Source organism: Botryllus schlosseri, chromosome 13, assembly GCF_051294905.1.
Source record: "Botryllus schlosseri isolate E-star chromosome 13, Bs_hap1, whole genome shotgun sequence".
Lineage (NCBI taxonomy): Eukaryota > Metazoa > Chordata > Ascidiacea > Stolidobranchia > Styelidae > Botryllus > Botryllus schlosseri.
Window position 1 is genome coordinate 6,893,514 of NC_137248.1, and position 10,325 is coordinate 6,903,838.

Here is a 10,325-nt window from a genome sequence, read left to right on the forward strand (position 1 = left end):
CAATTCAATTCAATTCAATTTATTGGTAACAAATTCATCATTTCCATACACCGCAAAACAACGATACAGTGAAAGATAGGAAAGTGTCGAAACGACTTGGAGTAGTCTTCGAAATCAGACATCAAACCTGACCTATAGGCGATGAAGAAATTTGATAAAGCAAGTATCAATCGAAAGCTGACGGTGGACTGATTACGAAAATATAAATTATATTCCGCTCATGGCCCTGTAACCCCCACAATCCACCTCAAACTTTTCAGGGTTATCCATCTCGAGTCACGATTTTCTGATGACTCGATGACTTGACTCGAGTCATTTTCGCAAAATATGGGAATGACTCGACCCGATTCGAGTCAGTCTGTGTATTGACTCGAGACTCAGACGGCAAGGACCGAAATGTCATTGTAATATCGAAGAATAGTGAAGTAACCAGCACACTATTGGGATTTCGTCTAGGTACTGGAACTTGAAAATGCGACCAGAAACTACTAAAAGTGAGGAAAATTAGTATATTATAAATGCGAACCATTCGATATCACCAAACAGAGTTATAAAAAGTGGATATACAAGACTTTAACTGTAAACAGAGAAGTCAACACAGTGACTGGGACTCGGACTCAACCCCCAGCTGCTCGCTGACTTGGACTTGACTCGGTGGCGCGTTGAAAATGACTCGACTTGACTCGAGTCAAAACTATAAAAATAAGGTTGACTTGTGACTCGGAGTGACTTGGTTACAACCTTGCTGAATCACTGCCCAGCAAACACTCGATGTCCAGTTGACTTCCGGTGGAATTGCCGGCAGGACATCCGGTAACTTACAGCCGTCACCTCCCTGGAGTGAGTTTGTCGACAACTAGAGACGTCCTGTCTGCCCCCTGAGTACGTCCGCAATGACGTGTTGTGGACATGAAACGACTCCTCATGGACGCGGCTGACCTAGCCTGGACGTCACGTGGTTCCCTATGGACGCGCCTGACGTACTGTGGACGTGACGCCACTCCCTATGGACGCCAGTCCACGTACTGTGGACGTGACGCCACTTTCTATGGACGCCAATCCACGTACTGTGGACGTGACGCCACTCCCTATGGACGCCAGTCCACGTACTGTGGACGTGACGCCACTTTCTATGGACGCCAGTCCACGTACTGTGGACGTGTTATTCGCCCCTGTTCGAGTCCTCAGGATTACCATCTCAGGACTCCCTGTGAAATACTTCATGATCTCCATGTTTACCTCCTCCACTTTGATACCTGCTCCAACTACATGGAAACCAACATCATATAAGCTCACAAACTGTTTATATTGGGTTACTGGAAAACGACAATTGCAAATTACAAGTAAAACACTAATTAAGGAACTCTTATTATTTAACAAAGTTGAGGATTAAGTGAAAATTCGATCACAAAATTACAAATATATGAAATAAATGTGTCACATGAATTTTGGAAATATCAGCTAGTTCTAACTAACTAACATGACAAACATTCCAATTGAGGTGCATACGAGAAATTTGAAAGAAACGTGTCAGAGGAATTTGACAAAGGACAACTGCAAAGAAAATTAAAAACAGATATAAGCAATCACAAGTAGAAACTACCATTGCAAGACGTAAATCGATGCATCGGCTGCACCGCATCATGTTAAGAGCGCGAGCGCGTATTCGTCTTTGGCAATAAACTCTGGTTGCAACAACAGGTTTCTTCTCAGTCCTTGTTTTGCCTGAAGCACAGAAAACAATGTCAGCAAATCGTATGTAGATCCACTCTTCATAGCACATGAAATATGTATCAGAACTGCATTATATATTTCCACTGGCATTAATTGTAATATGTCTTGTAAATTGCTACTTCTATTTGTACTTGAGTGAAAATTTATGACGATACTATGACTACTGCGTCTACTTGAGTGTGGAGAGCTTCTGAACTAGCGATACGGAGTATGCAATCAGCCAATCAAATCAACTTGTGGAAACACCCAGGGCTGTAATTGTAATGAGTCGGGTTAGGATTTTCTGATGACTCAGTCATTTTCTCAAAATTCGGAAATGACTCGACTCGAGTCAATCTAGGCTATGTAATGACTCGGACCAAGTCATATGAATCGAGACTCAGACGCCCAAGACCGATATTACATTGTAATTTCGAAAAAGAGTAAAGTAACCACACTATTGGTATTTCGTCTAATGGTAGCGGTACTTGAAAATGCGACCAGAAACCTTTGAAGGTGAGAAAAATCAGTAGCCTATATTATAAATGTAAACCGTTGATATCACTGAACGGAGTTAGAAAAAGTGGATTAAACAAGAATTCAACTGGAAACTGAGCAGTCAACGCAATGGCTTAAACTTGAGTCATAACACCATGACTCGGACTCGGCCCTATACTCGTGGACTTGGACTTGACTCGGTGGTGAATTGAAAATGACTCGACTTGACTCGAGTCAAAACTATATTAGTGAGATTGACTTGTGACTTGGTTACAACCCTGGAAACATCTAAAGTACATACTTGAGTACTTTTCAGAAATTATACTTTCGCATGAATTGGTTTGGACAAGCCTTGTAAATCACTGCTTGTACCGGAGGGGAAATACATGGCGTTATTACTAAGTACTCTATTGATGACACAACAAATACTTCTACTTGAGTGCTGAAAACAACTACGTTTTTGACCATCTCTGTTCAGAAGCATGCACCTACGACTTAGGGTTGTAACCGAGTCACAAGTCAATCTCAATTTTATAGTTTTGACTCGAGTCAGGTCGAGTCATTTTCAATTCACCACCGAGTCAAGTCCGAGTCCAAGTCATTGTGTTGACCGCTTAGTTTCCAGTTAAAGCCTTGTTAACCCACTTTTTATACCTCTGTTTGGTGATATTGAATGGTTCTCATTCATAATATAGCCTACTAATTTTCCTCACTTTTACCAGTTTCAGGTCGCATTTTCAAATACAAGTACCAATAGACGAATTCCCAATAGTGTGGTCGCTTCACTATACTTCGAAATTGCAATGAAATGTTGGTCTAGACCGTCTCGAGTCATATGACTTGGTTCGAGTCAATAAACAGATTGACTCGAGTCGAGTCAAGTCATTTCCGAATTTTGAGAAAATGACTCGAGTCGAGTCAAGTCAAGTCATCAGAAAATCGTGACACGAGTCGAGTCATGACTCGAGTCATTACAACCCTGCTACGACTACATGCAATAAGTCTCGACATTTCGACTATGTCCAGTAGGGTTGTCCAAAATTTGGAAAATCGTACAAATCCTCCGTTGTAATGTCTTATTCTATAGATTATTGATAAAAAACTACACTGGGCCTAAAAGAAACTCACAGGAAGGCCGTTAACATTTCGTGCAAAGCGTTTGAAAGTAGCTGCCGAAGAATGGGCGTGCCTCCGACCACAGAACGGTGAGAAGACTTGTAATCACGAAACCACGGCTCTTGATTGGCTAATTGGCTATGCTTCAATGACCACGACTGCAGCAGCTTGATGATGAGGTGATCAAGGAGTCTGCTACCGGCGGCGATTCTGAAAGCGCATTGTATTTAGGTTGACAGATACTGATTTAGGATTGATTCAGGGTATGTTGAGGTACGAAATACATGATGTACAAACAACAGCTGCTTCACAAAAACGTCTAAACCATGACTGCTTTATTGTGTAGGAAACCGCCGTAGCCTATATGCCTTGTTTTCAACCAGGGAAAGCATAGGCGCTCATGCTAGTGGCGACAGATTCCTAGTTTCAGAAAGGCTATATCATTATTGAATACAAATATAAAGCCTAACAATGACACTTTAATTTGTGTCATCTTATTGGGCTCAGGTTGTAGTACATAGTTGAAGTTTTGAATGATCTAGGGATCGGTTAGGCTTGGCACTTATCAGATGTTTACAGCAAATTGAATTCACTTGTAAGTGTTTTCAGCGTCCCTAATGATGCCGCAGAGACGAGGTGTAAATGTAAGCACGGACTATATGCTTGATATGATATAAACAATATGCTGGATACTATGCACTATGCAGCATTGTCTGTGCGTTGCCTTACACCCCTTTTCTGCACGATTATCAAGGACTTTGGCATATCATATCCAGCATAGTATGTGCTTACTTTAACACCTCTTTTCTGCACCAGCATTAAGGACTTTGAAAACACTTGCAAGTGAATACAATGATGTAAAAGCATCTGATAAGGGCCAAGCTATCCCGCTGATTCAGCCGATCCTTAGAGCTTTCAAAACTTCAACTATGTACTACAACCGGAGCCCAATAAGCTCAGACAGGCAAAGTAATGTCATTGTTAAGCTTTATATTTGTATTCAATAATGATAGATCCTTTCTGAAACTAGGAATCTGTCGCCACTCGCATAAGCGTCTATGCTTTCCCTCGTTGAAAACAAGGCATATAGGCTACGGCGGTTTCCTTCACAATAAAGCAGTCATGCTTTACACGTTTTTGTGAAGCAGCTGTTGTTTGTACATCATGTATTTCGTACCTCAACATACCCTGAATCAATCCTAAATCAATATCTGCCAACCTACATACAATGCGCTTTCAGAATCGCCGCCGGTAGCAGACTCCTTGATCACCTCATCATCAAGCTGCTGCAGTCGTGGTCATTGAAGCATAGCCAATTAGCCAATCAAGAGCCGTGGTTTCGTGATTACTAGTCTTCTCGCTGTTCTATGGTCGGTGGCACGCCCATTCTTCGGCAGCTACTTTCAAACGCTTTGCACGAAATGTTAACGGCCTTCCTGTGAGTTTCTTTTAGGCCCAGTGTCGTTTTTTATCAATAATCTATAGAATAAGACATTACAACGGCGGATTTGTAACATTTTCCAAATTTTGGACAACCCTAATGTCCAGTCCACTTTTTGAAACTTCTCACCCCAGTAGCCTACTTTTTCAGACTTCACTTTCTACTTATATTTGAAAGGTAGTTTGATGTCTTGTAAATCGCTATTGATACTTAAGTACTAACTACGACTACTCTGACCATCTTTGTTTGGAAGTAACCAACTACAATAACTAGGGCTGGCCACAATGATTCGAGTACTTGAATCTGAATTGAGTATCAATTCCAATGATTCGAGTCGAGTAAGTGAAAGTAAGTTTCGAGTACAAATATAGAATCGAAATTCTAATTCTCAGTAAATTATTATATATTTTCAGTTTTTCAAACTATACAATACTTTACCGAGAATTGGAATTTCGATACTATAAATCACTGCGAGGCCTTGAAACTGTGCGTGATGACCTTTATTTCACAGAGTAACCAAGGCTTTTATTAACTGAAAACGAGCACTATACGCAACACAGCTAGGCCAGTACCTATAAGGTACCAAGAAATGACAAATTAGGAGCGAGACAATATACAGAGGAAAAGACAGGTAACCAAGTAATAATTGATGTAACTAAATGTAAAGGACGAGACAATTGCGCACAAGATTCACCACACCGTGATTGGTCGAATCTCAGAATACGAAACACGTACTGACATAGCTACGCACGTTCGTGTAAATGACACATGTGTTGTCACATAGTACAATGAGCTAGGTATGATCGAAAATTTACCAAACAATCTTCGATGTGATGTAGAACTGGAAATTTTGTCTTGTCATCATTCATAATGTTGTGACGTCATAATGAGATAATCGAATCGAAGCTAAATACTCGATTCAGCATCGAATCACCCGGGTACTCGATTTTGCCCAGCCCTAATGACATCTCGCTAAAAGTATGTAATACCTCCAATAAATATAGTTTTGGAAACTTCTTACGTACATACTTGTGTAGGCCTACTTTTCAGAACTTTCCTGTTTCTTTTTGAAGTGATTTTTACAAGCCTTGTGAATCGCTAACTATACTGGAGTAGAAGTTAACAGCGTTGCTACTACTTCTACTCAAGTGCAAACAATGATTACTTTGATCACCCCACCAACTATTGAGTATGCAAAGGTCTGTGGACATACGGGCATGCGACACATGAGCATGCGAGTTAAATTACGGTTAAGGTTGAATTTAAGCTTGGGTTAGGGTAGGGCTTGGGGTCGGGATACATAGCAGTTGATTTCAGTGTTATGTTTCGGGTTAGGGTTAGTTTTGGGATTATGAAGTCACATACTGAAGTAACGCATGCTAAAGTGTTCCATGCTCAACTGTCGTTTTCCATTGTGTCGCATGCTCATATGTCGGGCAATCGTATGCAACACATCGACCAAATCTACTTTTTAAAAGTAATTACTAGTGCATATTTCAGAAGTTGATTTTCGACTTCCATTTCAAATAGATTTGACACACCTTGTAACTTGTGACATCTACGTGTGTATAAATTCCCAGCAATGACATTACTTCAACTTCAGTACATAAGATGATTACTTTGACCACCTTTGGTTTCCATATAATGTGTTCAACGTTTTTTACCTTCAATTGCTTTCTGACTTTTTCCCGAGCATGGCGCAGCACCGATTTTGTAGAGTAGAAGCAACGCTTGTTCTAGGTGGCAGTAGTTCTTCCAAACGATGTCGGCCCCAGTCTAGAAGGCATTCTTCGTACAGTCTGCTTGACGTTGTTGCCATTAATTGAAGACATTGTCGGTCTAGAAAATTTTAATGATTAGAATAGGTTTAGTGAAGGCATTTGTCAAGAACTCAAGCCGGGTATCCATAACATCCTGTTAAAAAACAAAAACAATGGTGTACAAGCTTGGCTATTCGCACATTCTACTCCCTAATCAGTAGGGCTGGGCACATGAGTACTCGAAGCTAAATCAAATATTAATTCGATTATCAGTGAACTCGGGCCATGGTGAATTCGGCCCATTGAACTCAGCCTACGGTAAACTCGGCCTTCGGAGGTGAACTCGGCCTAAACCTAAGCCCCTCCAACCCTAATCTTGGGATACACCGAATTCACCATGTGCGATCTGATCCTTGAAGTTCTGCACTCTTCGTCAACATTATACAGCTCCGTACGTCTAATATAACATTTTATACATCCGACATACGATACCCCCCCCCCCAGTGGGAATAACATTCACACAACATATCCACCACCACCAATTCGCCATTGCCTTCAATTAATAATACAATTCACGACATTTATATTAATTGGCATTGACAAAGTCACCATGGGCCCAGTTCACCGAAGGCCGAGTTCAATGGGCCGAATTCACTGGTGACCATTAGTTCTATTGATTCGAGCCAAGTAGATGCCTTTTTCAAGCCTTCTGAAATTATACGCTCTTTGCCACCAAGAGTACAGTTATCCACAAAATATATTTTTGATACCATTTTCCAATGTGGAAGTAGCATACAAAATACGTAGTAAAAAGCTATTCACTTTAGTGGAAATGACATATCTGTGAAGACATGATTAATCCACAACATAGTCACAAAGTGCAATGAAATAGGTATCGGTCGAAAATACACCAAATTATCTGTAATTAAGTGTGATGTAAAACTTGCATGGCATCATTGTATGTTCTCAGTGGAAACATAAAAGATACGTTTTCAACTTTCCATAATACTCATACTGTTACGAGTATAACATCATAATGAGTGATTTTGCCGAGCCCTACTAATCAGAACAGAAGTGATGCGGCCAACCTGAGATATCTATAGAAATGATGCATACCAGAATAGCGTCACTGTAAATTATGGCACACTTGGATTCAACGAAACAGCGAGTCGTAGAGTTACAATATCAAAATATCATGCAGCAATTTTGAGCACCACTGGCGAAATCCTGATCGGGAACCACCGTCACAGAGTCTATTTGCGCATCATTTATGACACTTTTTTCAGGCTAATAAATCGCTGATTAGCCTAATGAACATGAACAATCATAAATCATCACTCCAACTTACATGATTCAACTTCTTAATCCATGGACAATGCACGACTGCGATGCGTTGCTCAGAAGTTGAAAAGTACTATATAAAATTGCCCGTTCCATATTTAGACTCCTGCTAAAAATGAAGCGATGTTGTATACGCAGACCCAGGTATGCCCCTGCCTCATCCGCATGAAGAATCCATTTAAAATAAGGGTCAATAGTGTGCTTTCTTATTCATGACAACATGACTATCAGCAATCAGTCTTCCCTAGGGCCCATTTACTTTGTGAATGTCGCTGTCATGTAGGCAATGTTATTGCCGTGCAATATATTTTGCGAATGTCGGCACAATGTCTCCGTGCAATATACTTATTGGAAGGTAATGGGCGAAATATCTAAAGATCAATGTCAACTCAAGGTCCGAGAGGAAGTGAAAATTCAAATGGAATAATTATCTACTTTCACCAATTTTAAACTTTCATAATACATGACGAGGAACGTGCAAGATATCCAATGAGCTAAATGCGATTATAATTTTTGCGACTACTATTTCTTACCAGGGATTTCAAGATATTGTATAGATAAGCTAATGTAAATTATAAGTTATCTTTATATCGCAAGTTATAAGTAAGCATTTTAAGTATGTTGCACGGCGACATTGCAGACAACCCGTCTTCGGCATGAACATGAACATGTTAAAATCCATGTAGTTTATAATTGGTTTAGCATTGGGGTATTAGGCCTATTAAATTAGGCTGAGGTTAAAGTTGGGTTAACTATGATTGTTCCTAGAATATCCTAACATTAAACTAATAATAAAGCCATACATTTTGACATGTTCACCGAAAGCCTCGATTAGTATCAATTGTTATAATGTTGTTGTGGACACACACAACACAAAATTAAAACAAATACGATAATAAATACGCCAGTCAATGGGATGCTAATATTCATTAACATAGGTGCAACTATAGTTTTCAGCCACAAATTCAGCAATCTCACACTGCGTAAAGGAACATCCTATAATACACTTTCAAATTATGTAGCTATATAAACCTAGGCTATAATACATCCATCGATGCTGCATCTGTTTTGCTGGGGTGTCTTTGATTTGTACATGTCGCCAATGTCGCCAATGTCACCAATGTCGCCAATGTCGACGTCTATCTATTTTGTCAATGTCGCCAATGTCACCAATGTCGCCAATGTCGCCAATGTCACCAATGTCGGCAATGTCACCAATGTCGGCAATGTCGGCAATGTCACCAATGTCGCCAATGTCACCAATGTCGCCAATGTCACCAATGTCGGCTATGTCACCAATGCCGACATTGCCGACAATGCCGCCATTGCCGACGATGCCGCTCGAGGGCCGAGACTAGGATACTGTAATGACTCGAGTAAGGATTTTGGTGACTCGACTCGACTTGAATCAATCTTGGTATTGACTTGACCTGCACTCGGCTACTCAAGTACTGCGACTATCTCGCTACATACTACGCGATTCTTGACGGGAAGACCTGAAGATTGCATGGCCACAAACGCAAATTATTTATAACTAATCATATTATTTACATTATTAGGCCTACGTTGAATTGAATGAACGTCGAAGTCTTTATACATTCCAGTGTAGGATTCGCGAGGAAAATACACGACCGGGCGTAGGTACGCTGGCAAAAAAAGTACACTATTTCGCATTCCATTGGTGTCAGATAGTGCTCTGTCTGTGAACTTATCATTTGACTCCAAAGCCCCCAAATGAAGTGTGGACTGCGTCTCCCGAAGACACGAAACCTGTAACCTCGATTATTTTTCGAGCAAGCAAGATTATCTAACAAATGTTTATGGCATTTGCCTGTTGTGAGCGCGAAAAGACGACAGATTTCGTGTTGACGGTAGAGGCCGACTTTTATCAAAATGGCGAGTGTCAGCTGAAAATATTCGGGTTCATTTCAATATCAATTATTCATTTGGGAAGGTATTTAATTTGAAATTTCCATATCATCCATACTCTTACACAGAGGGGGGACGACCGAGGTTGGCTCCAGAATTCCTACGAAAGTGTTGCAGGTTTATCTAGACTCCTCGCTATTCCTACCTAATGCTTTGGAGGTTTATCTAGGCTCCTCCTCGCCATGACATTCGTGTAAACCAGGGGTGGCCAACCAGCGGCTATTGAAGGAAATTTGTGCGGCCGTGGACACGCCATTCACTTGTCCTCTCCATCAACTCTACCGTTGAATTAGTTGAGTGGCATCTTGAAACTGAATAACATCGAATCTGCGCGGTTCGCCTCAAACCGTAATTGGCGTAGGCCTAGCCTAATTGATATCCGCTAATGCTAAAACATAACGTTCAGAAGATGTGTGCCAAGGCTCGAGTTATCAAAAGATAAGAAAGGGCTGACTTGAAACTTGAAATCGCTGTCATATACAAAGCAGATTCCAATATAATTACTTGAATATTTTGATTTGCGAACA

At 40.7% G+C, this 10,325-nt stretch overlaps 1 long non-coding RNA gene across 1 annotated transcript; it reads right to left on the reverse strand.

Annotated features, from left to right (window-relative positions):
• Window positions 1–752: 752 nt before the first annotated feature.
• LOC145454235 (uncharacterized) lies at window positions 753–8,611 on the reverse strand. The gene is made up of 3 exons (XR_013920084.1): window positions 7,877–8,611; window positions 6,433–6,607; window positions 753–1,725 (listed from the first exon to the last, which is right to left on the reverse strand). It is a non-coding gene; the product is annotated as an uncharacterized LOC145454235 (long non-coding RNA).
• Window positions 8,612–10,325: the final 1,714 nt, after the last annotated feature.